At 36.7% G+C, this 15,381-nt stretch overlaps 1 long non-coding RNA gene across 1 annotated transcript in view; it reads left to right on the forward strand.

Annotated features, from left to right (window-relative positions):
- LOC126020563 (uncharacterized) overlaps positions 1–15,061 on the forward strand; it is a 97,881-nt gene extending 82,820 nt beyond the window's left edge. Inside the window, exon 3 of the long non-coding RNA XR_007499607.1 lies at positions 14,962–15,061. This is a non-coding gene — a long non-coding RNA (uncharacterized LOC126020563). The remainder of the gene's footprint in view (positions 1–14,961) is intronic.
- Positions 15,062–15,381: the final 320 nt, after the last annotated feature.

Genomic DNA, 15,381 nt, shown 5'->3' on the forward strand with positions numbered 1-15,381 from the left:
AGTATTATTGAGTTATAATTCAACACCTTACTGTTAAAGTGTACAATTTGATGACTTTCAGCTTTGCAAACATCACCACAATCCAAGTTTTAGAAATTTTTATAATTTTAAAATGAAATCCCAGCTTTAATCACAGCTGTCATCCATCCCCTCCTCAGTTTCCCCAACTCCTAAGCTCTTCCCAGCCTTAGGAAACTACTGATTTATTTTGTGTTGCTAATAAAGGAAAAAGCAGTAATTGTCCACCAGGGTTCAAGAAGGCATTAGTACTTATCTTGGATGAATCTGGTGTAGTACCTCTGATGGAAAAACCTCAAGTTTCTAAGAGTGACTGATTGGCCTAAAGGGACACCATCAAAAGTAATAACAAACTAAAGCAAGTAACAAATATATCATATGAAAAAATACTACTTGGCCATTATTAAAATTGTAAGCATGAGCCATTTTATATCAGCACTGACAATCTCTACTTTATCTCTTTGAGATAGTTATGGTTCTGTGTGCTGTTCAGTCCCTTTTAGGGCATTCTGTAGGGAGAATTTTGCAAAGATATATTGAATGACTCTGTCCTCAGAGGAGTGCACACTTTAGAAGAGAAGCTGGATCTACAGAAACAAGAAGGTACAAAATAAAGTTAAAATATTTTGGATACAACAGAAGTGACTCGTGAGGCTTCTTGGCTTTGCCAGCAAAATGAGTAGGGTAGTGGAATGTTAGAAAGAAAGAACATCTGAGAGACTAGTGAAGACATGTTAGTCATGCTTGGAAAATTTACATAGAGGGATAGTTGTCTTCAAAGACAAAGAGGTAAGAGCATTTTGAATTGTTGAATATGAGCAGAAAAAGGCAACAGGTCTGTCAGAAAGGTCACGAGGAAGAGAAGAGGGCAGCAATCATGTATGAAAGGTGGACGGCCCTTGGATTTTACCTATTGTTTATTGGAGCTGTTACTACAATGAATTATAAGCCAAGATGCTCAAGACAACAGAAATGTATGGTCTTTCAGTTTTAGGCTAGAATCCAAATTATGGTTTTAAGCTTTGTCTTGTTCTTTCTGGATCCTGAAAAAGAATTATCCTTGCCTCTTTTGGTTGTTCATGCTGATGTTCTTTGTAGTTCCTTGACTTAGAACAGCTAAATTCGGGCCGGGCGGTGGCGCTGAAGGTAAGGTGCCTTGCCTGCGCTAGCCTTGGACGGACCGCAGTTCGATCCCCCGTGTCCCATATGGTCCCCCAAGCCAGGAGCAACTTCTGAGCACATAGCCAGGAGTAACCCCTGAGTGTTACCAGGTGTGGCCCAAAAACCAAAAAAAAAAAAAAAAAAAAAAGAACAGCTAAATTCCAAATTCCCCTCTTCTATTTTCTCACTGTATTTCTTCACATCATCTTCTCACTATACCTACCTATCCCCATGACCAAATTTCCTTTTTAATAAGGACAGCAGATCTATTGGATTAGGGCCCTTTTTCATGACCTCCTTTAAACTAAATTACTTCAGTAAAGACTTTATTTCCAACTGAAGTCACATTCTGAAATATTAAAGAGTAGAGCTTTAACATTCATATTTTAAGAAAGTAAAATTCAACACATCATCTACCATATACTAAAGTGCTATTGAAGAAATTTAAGTAGGAAAATCAATGATCATATATATTTTTCAGAAAATTTTACATGGTGAAGTTTGAAGACATATTTTAATGGTTAAAAAATGAAAAAAATATAGACAGTGATTTGTGATGAACACCCAAAACTAATATAATGCTATATACTAGTTTTGCCATTATCATTTTTTTAATTTGATAAAAAAGAGAAAGTTATTCAGATTATAAAGAAGGAATACAGAGGAATCAAAGGAGTAGTCAGAAAATTTTATAGATCTTCAATTAATGAACAGTACTTGGTGGATCCTTTAATCATCTATTTAAGGAGGAGAAATTTACAGAAGATTAATTCTTTTTATGTTTTATTTGTTTGTTTGTTCAAAGGTGCAATGTGTCCCCAAGAGCTAAAGGGTTGGGGTGGCAGGAGCAATACTTGGCCACTCTGTCTAGAAACTCAATGTTACAGCCCAGTGATGTGGTAGTCTGTGTGCGCCATGACACAATGGATTACCCAGTCCACCCAAAAGTACTGGGGTGCCATGAGGCCTACACTGCAGAAGCTTGGGAGAACATATGCTGCTGGGGATCAAATCAGACTCAGGCATATGCAAAGCATGCTCTTTGATGTTCTATCTCTCCGGCCTCTGGATGTATACTCAGCTCAAACAGAACTTAACGTTGTTGATAAAAAGTTCAATCTAATCTTTTACTGAGGGTACCATGCTAAGCCCACTTCTACATCTGAAGGTAGAGAGAAAAGGAGCAGTCACTGTCTTACTTATGAAATACAAATATAGTAAAGGAGTTTGTTAACTAGTATATGTTAATGTCCTAAAAGTTTCACTTTAATCCTTTCCCTATGTCACAAAGATGTGAAAATATGAACATCAAAGTCATAAGTTCATATCTAAGGTAAATTAAGGGCCAAAGAAGTCCCTTCTGAGTATCCTTGACTCCTTCAAGCACCACAGGACAAAACTAAGATCCTCTCTTCTCTGCAGCCTCCCATTCAAACCACATAAAGACCAAATGGGGAGGACAGGCAGGATGCTCAAACTATTAGGCCCACGGTTCATGTTCGTGCAACAGATATTTCTTCCTTTCCCCCCTTTCTGATGATTTTGTGTCGATTTTCTTATCTCTTCTGCTTCTTAACTAGAAGAGAGTTTCCATAGCAACACCTGTTGATGGCAGACTGGGGGGAACAAAAAAGAATTCCTCAGTGAGGAAACTGAATCTGTAATTTTTGCTCCTCACTCCTCAGCGAGATCCAAAGCATGTTTTTTTTGTTCCCTGTTTATGAGCTGATAGGTGACAGCATTTCTCTGTGGGAAAATTGAGAAGGAAACTGCTCTTAGTCTTTTCCATTTTATATGTTAAGTTGCAGCCAAGTTACTCCCTAGAGCAATTATATCTAGTGATTTTTTGCTAGCTGTAATTCTTTGTCCAAGATTTTTAATAATCTTCAAAGCTCATTTATTCATTCTTTCTGCATTTCTCTCTCTTTCCCTCCCTTTTTTCTTCCAGCCTTCCCCTATCAATTAGCTGAGCTCCTGTTTCACCAGACAAAAAGCCACTAACATCCTCCAGATTACTTATCAGGAACTCAAAATACTAAGAAAATAAATTGGCTCCATATTATGCCAGTTAGTTCTACAACCAAATTAAACTGAATATTTTAGTTATGAACTAAATTTAGGAGACTTAAAAAGATCTTTGATAGGGGCCGGAGAGATAGCATGGAGGTAAGGCATTAATCTTGCATGCAGAAGGTCAGTGGTTCGAATCCCGGCATTCCATATGGTGCCCCGAGCCTGCCAGGAGCAATTTCTGAGTTTAGAGCCAGAAGTAACCCTTGAGTGCTGCAGGGTGTGACCCAAAAATCAAAAAATAAATAAATAAAGATCTTTGATAGCAGGCATGATGTCCAAGAATGACTTTTGATTTGGTTAGGTTTTGGTTTTTGGTTTACACATGTCTGGGCTCAGGACTAATTTCTGGCTCTGCAGTCTTACTTCCAGAAGACTCAAGGGATCATATGAGATGCTGGGGATAGAATCTAGATGAGCCACACACAACAAGAAAAACATCCCACCCAGCGTACTATCACTCAACCCAAGAATGACAGTTTTATTTTTGTTTTCTGTTTGTTTGTTTGTTTGTTTGTGGGCCACACTGGTAACTCTCAGGGGTTACTCCTGGCTCTGCACTCAGAAATCACTCCTGGCTTGGGGAACAATCTGGAACGCCGGGGATCAAACCCAGGTCTGTCAGCCGTGTGCAAGGAAAATGCCCTACTGATGCACTATCACTCCGGCCCTTGATGGAATTTATTTTCAACTACATTATATTGACCTATTTCTGAACATGCATAGTACTAAACAATATAGAAATAAACATATACAACGATGGATAAAAAAAATATAGAAGGGAATCAGATTCCTTTTTAAAAATAGTTTTACTCTGGAGAAGCATATGCTTCAGTTGAGTGTCATGGTAAATTAGCCTGTATATACACTGCATGAAGCTTACCGGTGAAAATATGATTGTCTTTCTTGACCAAATGACCTTTTTTATACTAGGTTTCCTTTTTCCCTTTTCTGAAAATAATTAAGTTAGTCTTATAGTTTAAAATACTCGATTTATGCTCAGTTTTGGGGGGGAGGGTGGCTTCATATATATCATATGAGTGAAAGCATATAGTGTTAGTTTTTTTGATCTGACTTATTTCACCAACTAGAACACCCTCTGTGTCCTTTCATGTTGCTCCAAATATCAGGAATACATTATATCTATATATTTAGTATTTCACTCTATGTATACCACACATATATACCGATTATATGTAGATGGACAATGAAGTTGTTTCCAAGGTGACTATTTAAATACTGCTATACCGTTCAGGGGAGTGAATAGATTCTTTTGAACTATCATTTTTGTGCTTTGAGATAAATACCCCCAAATATATTATATTTGATTTTAATTTATTTATTAAGCCAGATTCAACAGTTCTCAGAGCTTGTTCCTGGTTCTGCACTCTGGGATCACTAATTTCAGGAGTTGAAGTATCATATGTTGTGCCAAAAACCAAACTGGGGCCAGCATTCAAGGCCTGATCTACTATCATCTTAGTCTCATAATTTAAATGAATTAACTTGTGATGCCAGTAATTGAACCCAGGCCTTACACACACATCAGAGTAAGTGATTTGTCAGTGAGTTACTTTCGGTAACTATTCGTGATAAAGTTTTAATTTTTCAGGATTCTCCTTTGCTTTCTGCATTGATTGCACCGGCTTATAATTCCACCAAATCTTTAGGGGTTCCCATCTGTCTTCATACTCTTCAATACTTGTTATTTCTTCTCATTTGGAGAATAGCTCTTCTCTCACTTATGAGATAATTATACATTATTGTTTTGGTTTGCATTTTTCTGATAATAAGAGAAGATGAATATTTTATGTGCTTATTTGGCATCCTTATGTCTTCTTTGGAGAAGTGTCTGTTCAGATTCTCCAGGGAAGAGGCATTACATGCGTATTTTTACAGACTTTTTTAAAAGTATAAATTACCTAAGGAGGCATCAGAGAAAACAAATGATCTGTCATATCAAATCAAATATAAGATATCTTAATAAAATAAACTGAAAAAATTTCTAATCATTTTGCTTATCTGCCTGGGCGATATCTTTTTGTTGTTGTTGTTTCTGGGTTATACCCTGTGGCACTCAGGGGCTAGTCCTGACTCTGCACACAGAAATTGCTTTTGGCCAACATGAGGGACTATATGGGATGCAGGGATTTGAACTACGGTTCATCCTGAATCTGCTGCATGCAAGGCAATCGCCCTACTACTATGCTATCTCTCCGACCCCAGATATCTTAAAAAGTATGTGGGAATATCAGTTTTGGTTTCCCAGCACTGAATGGTCCCCCAAGAACCACCAGGAGTGATCATCAATCATTGAGTCAGGAGTGGCCCCTGAGCACCTTGTTCTAGTAGGTTTTCACAGGCAGTTTTTGAAAGTTTAAGATTAAAATGGTCTAACGGGTGTGTACAGTCCCTCTAAATATCTATACCCATCTATGCCATAATACATGCATTATATGTATGTGCATACATGTATAATATATGAATATATGTCATAAAGATAACATATTTACAGAGAGATGGACATAGATATATATAATCCACAATATATGCATATATACTCATAAATGAATAGTAGGGTATTATAAGTGACTTTGCCTACTCCATCCAAAAATGCCAACTGATCCCACTCCACTCACAATCACAGACATCCTACAGACTTCTCTGAAACTCAAATACTTAATGGTTAATGGTTTTTCAATTATGTGGAAAGCTTTTAGGAAAACAATGAGAGCTTAAATCTATCTCTTTCTCTAATCCTACAAGTAGAGTCTTTGCCTCAGGTCAACGCAAGCAGCTCTACCAGTAGAACCATTAGCAGAGGTGAGGGCCTTTATCCTGAAGTTATTTATTACTGGAATTCCTCATAGATTTCTAAAAAAAATTTGGAATTTCAAAGACATACGTGAGCAAACTTCAAGTGAGTCATTAATGTCTGACTTTCTACTTTTTATCAGCTTCCTGGGAAAGTGGAAATCTTTTCAATTCTCCTTATCCCACACATACGTACTCACAACTTGTTTTTTTATCTTTATTGAGACCAATGAGAATTACAAGTCTTTCATAGTTATATTTAAGGTACATAGTGATTTGAATTAGGGCTATTTCCATCACCATTTTTGACCTCCCTCTGCCACTCTTCCCAGCATGCATCCCAAACCTCCACCCTTAGCCCCCTGGACTGCTAATGTAAAAGGTCCCTTTTGTTATAGCTTGTTGTGGCTTGGGCCTCTTGATTCTGTTGACATTAGCTTTGTCACTCACAACTTCTGCGAAAACTCTGAGATACACTTCTTCAACCCCAAAACCCGCGATGACCCCAGAACTATGTGAAATGGAAGTGATTGCTCATGAGGAAGTGTCATCAGAAAAGCTGAACTGAAGTTTTATGATGGGAAAGGCAATGTCCCATGGTTAGTTACCCTTAAGGAGACCAAAAGAATCTAGTTACAGGATATTTAAATAACAGTTTAAATCCCAGTCCAAAGACAGCTAGCTACCTTCATACAAATAGTGAATGGGACTGAGAAATATTTACTTTTTGTTTTTTTTTTATCAAGAAAATAACTTTGCAAGGTGAACAAGAAAATGAATGAATGAGTGAATGAGTAAGTGAATGACTCTTTGGTTTGCCCTGATGATTATTCCATGCTTCTTAACATTGCCCAAACAAGGCTGTATTTTTTGTTTTGCTTAGTTTTGTGTTTGGGTCACACCTGGTGGCGCTCAGAAGTCACTCCTGGCAGGTTCGGGGGACCATATAGGATGCCAGGATTCGAACCAGAGTCTGTCCTGTCTTGGCTGCGTGCATGGCAAATGCCTTATCGCTGCACTATAACTCCAGCCCCCAACAAGGCTGTTTTTAAAAGCTTCTTACTAATGGTTTATAACTTTGTAATTAGAAGGTTCAATTGATATTATATCTCTGTTCATGAAAACAACATTGACATTCTGAAGCTAATTTTTGTAAATGTTAATATTTATGCAAACAAGCTTTATGTTGTTAGGTATCTAAGAAGCATGTAATTTTCCTTCAATATGTTAAATTTGCATATTATAAACTATTCATTTCTACCAAGGAGGTTTTTTTATTCTTATTTGAACACTTTAATCATTTTAATTTTTTTCTCTGATAATACTAGAGCTCCTGAGTAAATTCATGCTTAGACCTGATTTAGATAAATGCTTCAAGATAAGGCTTAAAATAAATAGTATCATCTTAAACTCTCATACTACTTTATCTCATAATACATAGGAAGGATTTTGCTAATGGCATTTGTTAATAAGTCAGTATATGTATTTTTTACTGTATCTATTCTTGCCTAGGTCCTGTATAATATAGATAAATATATATGGTTTAGGATTTTTATCATCAGCTCTCCAGAACTGACAAAGAATATGGTCGTGGATAAAGGATTATGTTCATTTAATTTCACCATTGAAGAGGATTTTAAGAAGAAATTACTTTTCCATGTTATAATCTTTCTGATACTTAGAATGGTTTTTATTTGCCATCATCTTATCAACAGATTGGCCTCTCTTTGGCACTCCTGTGAATTTTTCTTGTAGCTATTCCATTTCACATTATTCTGCCCTCAGAAAGGAAAATAAAACACCAGAAAGCACTCCTTTATTAATGGGTTGTTATTTTTCCATGCATGCATAGATCTCAGCTTTTAAAATATGTGAAAAATGAGGCAAAAGACATCAGCTGGCATGAAGAATTGTTAACATAGTCAATATCAGGAAAGCTGGAAGTGAGAGCTAAAGCAGCTGGGAGATGGGGATGGGTAGAAAGCTGAGAGGCACAGCTGGAAATCCCAGCCAGAAAAAGCAGCCAAAAAGCACTTGGAAACTCAGCAAGGAAAAAGGTGCAGCCATAGAAAAGCAAGTTTTGGAAAGAGGGAGAAGGAGGTATAGAAAGGTTTTGTTTTTTTTTTCAGTAATACACAGTATATCACAGCCCTGTATGTTGTTTTTTTTTTTTATTATTTAAACTATCCTACTTAGCTTCTGTATATTAAGTATATTGAATCTCTTTTTTCTTGTGAGATTACTCTGGAAGACAATATTGAAATGTGAGTGGAAGGAAATGTCTGTGCTTGAGCAGTTTATTAAAGCAATCAGAGAATATAGGTGATAAATAAGTAGCATGCCTTTAGTTTATAGGCATGTCAGATTTTTTTAAAACCAAAAAGATATCGAATTCATTATTTAGACAGATAGGGAGTATGTATAATTAGCAAGACGAATAACTGGTTTGGTAAGTATATCCAGAGGGAACTTATTAATAAATTGCTTTCTTTTCGGAGAAAGGTTTTGGGTATTTAAAATTAATCCTTTCCTGCTTAACGTTAGGCCTCATTTAGGCAAAATTCCGTAATGCATAAATGAAGACTGGAAGAGATGGCTAATGCAATAATACATGGGAAAAGGCAATTCTAAATTATCTTTCCAATTAACTCAGTAACCCACAATTAGCCATAATCTAGGGATGATATAAGTATCTCACCATCACCACAGCCTCCAATTAAATTGTAGAAGGACAGTAAAGAGTGATGTAACATAGAAGCATTATATAAGAAAGAAATTAGTCTTTGAGATAGTCAAGGACAAGATTTATATTTGCCCACAGTACAGTGTAGCTGTTCAAAAAGATGTGTGACCTTCTAAATAAAAAAAGTAGAATCTGGACTAACATAAGTAAAATTTCTCTTCTCTTCTTCACTAGTGAACTGCTACTGCATTTAGAAATATGCCTTTGAACTTGGTCCTTTAGAAGACCTTAACCAGAAATTTAAATGCTAGCCAGATTCTAATCCCCTGTGTCTCTTTGCTTCTCTTCTCTTCTGCTTCCTCTTACATGCACCATCTTGCCCTTCCCAAACATGAAATTTGTTCTCATTAACACAAGATACTTAACATGTTTAAACCTACCTTTCCTTAACCCCAACACCCAGTACAGTGTAGTAAATCTCTAATCATATTATTTATATGCCGTACTATCACTCAGACAGGAAGAACTTGTTTGGTGACTTGTAATCTTTAATACTGAAACTGTTCAAATAGTATTGCCTCACTGTTGACCATTGGGATGGTCACTATTGCATTATAAATCATCTGGATTGCTATTTAGGTGCAAGATCCAGTATCCTGTACCAGAAAGATTATATAAGAAGTAAGTAAAATGCTTGCCTTTACAGATAGCCCACCCCAAATTGATACCCAGCACCATTTATAGTCTCTGAGCATTGCTAATGGTCACTCCTGAGCATAGAGATGGTATTAGCCTTGAGAATCATTGGTTATTATTTAAAAAGCACTAAGAGGTAAACAAAGCAAAAATTAGATGTGAAAAAAACAAGCAAACATAATCTAGTATCCCAGGAATGACTTATAAAATTTCATTATATCTCTTCCAAGTTTCTCCCTAGTCCTTTCAGAGTTTGTTTTGTTGTTGTTGTTGTTGTTGTTGTTGTTGTTGTTGTTCCTTCGTGTTTAAGTGATTGGAGCTAGGTATCTTCTTGGTGGACCATAGTTATATATTTTTTAATTTTGGCTTAGTCTAAGTTATAACCAGTGACCATATTCTCTTGTTATATATAACTTGACTCCTGAATGGTCAGGGATACCATTCTATTTCACTATTATTCCTTCTGGTAGTTTTGTCTCCTTAGGATAACTGGTCTCTAGAATTCATGGGGATAAGAACAAATAGTACATGATCTCACTCATCTGTTGATTAATGAGAGATAAAACATGGGAATAGACTATATTAAACAATGACAAACCCTTGTCAAACTTATAATAAACAGTGTAGGGAGAATTGTGGAAGGAAGAAAATCACACTGGATGTAACATAGGAGCAATGGTGGAGGTTGATGGGCCCATTGGTGGGGATGCAGTAATACTGTAGTTTGCTACCATAAATGTTAAAAAATTGTAACCACCTGAAATATAATTATGAAAATTTAATTTAAAACAATAATTCTCTCAGTACTATCATTCCACTCAGCCAGATAAATATTCCTAAATCAGATCTTTACTTTGTACACTGGACATTTTGTCTGGTTATTTATTAGCCATTTGTCCTAAATAAAGTATTTGGGTTAAACAAGACCTAGATCTCATCTTCTTACAGTCTTTGTGCTATTTTGAATTATGAGAGGTGATATTCTAAACTGCATTCTTTAAAATGAAAAAGGGAAGGCTTGGATGTAGGGGAAAGGGACTTCTTCAAATTGGTGTTTTTAAGTATTTGAAAGATCTGTTAATATAGGGCTTGTGATGTATGGTCCTAGAAGAAGCAACCAGAAATAAAATTAAAGTTAATTGAAGTCGAAGTTGGGGCCGGGCGGTGGCACTGGAGGTAAGGTGCCTGCCTTGCCTGCGCTAGCCTAGGACGGACCGTGGTTCGATCCCCCGGCGCCCCATATGGTCCCCCAAGAAGCCAGGAGCAACTTCTGAGCGCATAGCCAGGAGTAACCCCTGAGCGTCACAGGGTGTGGCCCAAAAACCAAAAAAAAAAAAAAAAAGAAGAAGTCGAAGTTAATTAAAATTAAAGTTGATTAAAATTAAGTTGATGCCACTAAGCCACTGGGATTCAGAAGAAATGTCCCCACCTCTAACTCAAACCTAAATATAGGGTAGGAAGGTATTTACTTGGAAGGTACTGGCAATGTGATATATTTTTATGGTGTAATATGATATCATGAGAAATAGTTTCTTGATCTTCAGAAACTACAATGATTTAAACAGTAACCTTGAGTTTACTCTATTAAAAATTAATTTACTCAGTCTATTTACTTCAATTTACTCAGTGTATTTATTTCAATATTTACTTAGGTAAATATTGAATAATTATTAGTTGTTAAGCACCATGATTCATTCAGTGATTCATATATTTAACTGATATTTTTAATCAAGTCCTTTTGACTTTATTCTTATAAAATGGATGCTGCAGATATATAGAATGAGTTCAAGTATTGAATAAGTCTCCTTTCAATTTCTTTATTTTTTTTTTTTTAGGTTTCATATGTCTATGCTCAGGGTTTATATCTAACTTTGTGCTCAGGGATTACTCCCTAGTGGGGTTCAAAGAACCTTAGAGGATGCCAAGCACACAACCTAGGTCAGCTGCATGCAAGGCTAGTGCCCTAACCTCTTGTACTGTCACTCTGCCCCCATTCCAATTTGTTTTAAGTTTGACCATTAGCTTAAAATGTTTCTAAGTAAACATAAAGTGGAAGGAGCCAGAAAGATACTACAGAGGGTAAGGCTCTTGAATTGTACATGGCTAACCTGGGTTTGATTCCTTATATCCAATATGGTTTCTAAGCACTGCCAGAAGCGAGCCCTTAGTGTATAAATGGATGTGTGTTACACTCACACAAACACACAATAAATAGAAATTTGGTGTAAGTTGACCCAAGTCTGTGTTATCAAATTTCTGTTTCACCCAGATAACAAAAAGGTATGTTACTGATGTCATCAATAATCCACAGAAGGGATTGAATGGCATAGTTTTGAGAAAACATTTTTCTCTCTAGATGTCTGCTCTCTGCCATGCCAGGTTAGGCTTGGATCTGCCATCTGTCAAAGGCATATCTCAGCCCAGGGTTCCGGTGACCCAGAAATTGAACTTTATTTTATTTCCTCTGAGTGACTTTAGTCAGAGCAAAGCAAGTCTTCAGGTTAATTAGCAAAATGCATCACAGATTATCAGAATTCATCTGTTTGAACCTACTGATGAATGTTATTGTGGTGTTATCACTAATGTAAGGCAGGAAGAAGCAATGCTGGCTGAACTTGCCATTTCATTTGCAGTATAGGATGGTCTGATTTAAGTAGATACCTGTTTTTGAAGTCCAAAAATTTTGTTCTGCAGAACAGAGTATCTCCACTGACAGCATAGACTTTCTAATTGGAGCTGTAATTATTTTCGGTCATTAACTGCTGTCCATACTAAGCTTAGTCAAGAAATATGAAATGGAATCTGAAAGAGCAGCAGGCCTTTTCAGAATTTTACACAGGCTGATAGTCTGACTATGAACATTTTCAATGAGTCAGTTGATCATGCTTGAGTGCAATGAGCATAGAGATTTTGGTGACAATTGCTCTTGGGTTTACCGTAGTCTTTAAGATTGGTATGAGAAAGTACACATTATGTAAAATCCTTTCAATAATAGTCTTATTTAACTGTAATTCATGTTGCCTACAGTTTACCATAAAGTACAGTGTATTCATTGTTTTGTGTGTCACCTAATGACTTTCAGAATTTTCATTACGTAAAAATATACCTCAAATGACTTAACTACCCTTATCAACCACAATCACAAGGAAATATTCCTATGTACTTGCCACTTTGGAACTTTCATGTAAAAGGAAGTATTGTGGGGTTTGTGTGTATATGTGTGGTGACATAGTTTTTAGGTTCAGGCAGGTTCTATCATATGTCATTTCTTCCATTTGTGGCCAAATAGTATTCTTTGATATTGACGTACCATATTTTGTTAATCTGCCAGTTGATAGGCATCTGTAATGTTTCCACTTTGAGGCTGTTATGAACATCCATATATAAGTTTTTATATGGAAATATATTTTCATTTTCTTGGTGCATATATAGGAGTGAAGTTACTGTGTCAAATGATAACTCCTATATTTAACATTTTGATGACCAACTAGATTGTTTTCAAAGTAACCATAGTATTTTGCATTCTGACCAGCAAAGTATGGAAATTTTTTCACTTGCTCAATTTTCAAATCAGTTTTTGTTCACATCTAGTAATAGGTAAACTACATACACACATTTTGATATATAATAATAATAATAATATTTGGTGATATAAGAAAGGTTACTCTTTTATTTTATTTTATTCTGCCAAAGTTGACTTAGATCATCAAATATTACTCATGTTATAATGAATTCAAGAAAATTCTCTGGGTCTGAGAAGGAGAGATGTTTACAGAAGAAATCCATGTTTTTCATGTATATGTATGGCCAATGTTCAGAGAAGTTTGACTTGAAATCTGATAAAAAGGATAAAAAATAATATTCAGGAAGCCTAGTCTGTTTTTATTTTTTCTCCCAGTGAAGGCTCTGACCTTACTGTTTACTAAGTGAGAGTGCAGGGACCTGTAGTCAGCTTGTAGGAAGGCAGCCTATGATTGTGTATCTTATTCTTTTCTTGATAGACTTGTTTTTAAAATGAAAATAATAATGTAGCAGAATACATTGGTAAGCAAAGACAGCCATTTCTCACTTGGAAGCTGTCAGCGAAATACTATCTATATCTATATCTACATATATATGTCAAGATAACCCACATAGTCTGATGACTTGGAAAAGAGTATTGCTAATCAAGAAGCATCATCTGTGGCCTTAAGAAGAGCACAATGCTAGGACCACAGAGATAGAAGGGGTTAAGGCGAACATCTTGAATGCTGCTGAGCCCAATTCAGTCCCCCAACCCCATATGGTTCTCCAAAGCATCACAGTGTATGTGACCTTGGAGGCACAGAACACCTCCTGGTATGGCCAAGGTATAATATGTATAATATGTAGTCACATTGAAACTCTGGTCTTAATGGCCTAGAATTACTGTGGGAGGGCTTCAGAGTTCTTTTTTCTTAAACTTTATTTATTGATTAATTGGTTGTTGGGCCACACCCAGCGATGCTCTGTGGTCATTCCTGGCTTTCTACTCAGCAATTGCCCCTGGCAGGCTGCGGGACCCTATGAGTGCTGGGAATTGAACCGGGTCGGCTACATGCAAGGCAAATGCCCTATTGCTGTGCTATCTCTTTGGCCCTTCACCTCTTAAGTTCTGACTAGGAGTGCCATCTCATCTCCAAAGAAAAAACACATTGCTATGTGAAAAATTGTACCCTACTGTTGTTGTCATTTTTTAAATTGAAAATTAAGAATCATAGCTGAATCTGTTAAAATTATGAAATGAGAACTTTGGGACTTCTTCATCAGTAGGATATTCTCTTTAGGTCATCATTTATTCTATTCTTCCCCTCTCTTTCCTCACATACCTGTCCTGTTAGGATGCATAAGGCAGATGTTGAGACTAGGAGATATTTATTAGAGAATGGCGAGGAAAGAGGGATGGAGGAAGGGCTGATTACCCAAAATAGAGCAGAGCCACAGATGGAATGGGACTGAGGAACGCTGACAGACCAGGAGAGAGATCAAGGGAAGTCAACCCTGAAATCTCCATTTCTGCACATCTTTCACTTCCACCAAAGCCAGGAATGAAGAAACGAGTGTCACGCTGTTCATGCTGCTCACAGGATTTTCCTTCCAAGAAAGCATTTTCACAATTAAGTCACAGCTTCCCTCACCGAAAGGCACAAATACTTTTGAAAATCGCTGCTTTATCTCAAATGCAGCTTAATGCCACTACAATAGTATATAGATTATTTTGTCATCAGTCTAGGAAAAAAAAAACCCAGAAGGAGCGTATCACTTGATTTTGTACTCGATTAGACATTGACTTGGTTCTTCTTTGAGAGAAATGTTTTATTTACCCACCACTACCTGTACTTTTCTCCACTACTTTGCAGTCTTCTTTGTTCTGGAAATAGAAACGGAAAGCTCCTCCGTGTTTAGTATAAATTTGCTAGCATTTTTACAGTGAATTGGACACAGTCTATAGCCATCTGTCTTCTTATTTTCCCCCTAACTTTCTTTCTCTTTGGTTATAGGCCAAGTAAGAAGAAAACACTCTCACCAAGACTGTTCAAAGGGAATACATTCTGAACACTTACTTGGACAAACATTTCTCAAAGGTAAATATTATCATTGTACCAAGAGCGGGGCTGGCTCTTCATTAGGATTCGCAAATTGCAGTGGTCTAATGCAATAGTTCAATTGTTTTTTCTACTAAAAGCCAGGAATGATAGGAGAGGAAGGAGGGGTCGGGGGAGCAGAGCTGTGAGTGGATCCTGCAGCCTGTCTTGAGAAAGCCGTCAGCTTTTGGGAGCTCAGTGCGCTGGATTACAAATGTGTGGGAGAAGGGGAAGAGTGGGGAAGCTCTACTTAGTGTGTGTTTCAATCTCTCAGATATCATAGAACCAAAAGCCTATGTGATCTGATTATAAACAAAGCACTTTTTCTTTAAGAGG

This window comes from Suncus etruscus, chromosome 10 (assembly GCF_024139225.1).
Source record: "Suncus etruscus isolate mSunEtr1 chromosome 10, mSunEtr1.pri.cur, whole genome shotgun sequence".
Classification (NCBI taxonomy): Eukaryota; Metazoa; Chordata; class Mammalia; order Eulipotyphla; family Soricidae; genus Suncus; species Suncus etruscus.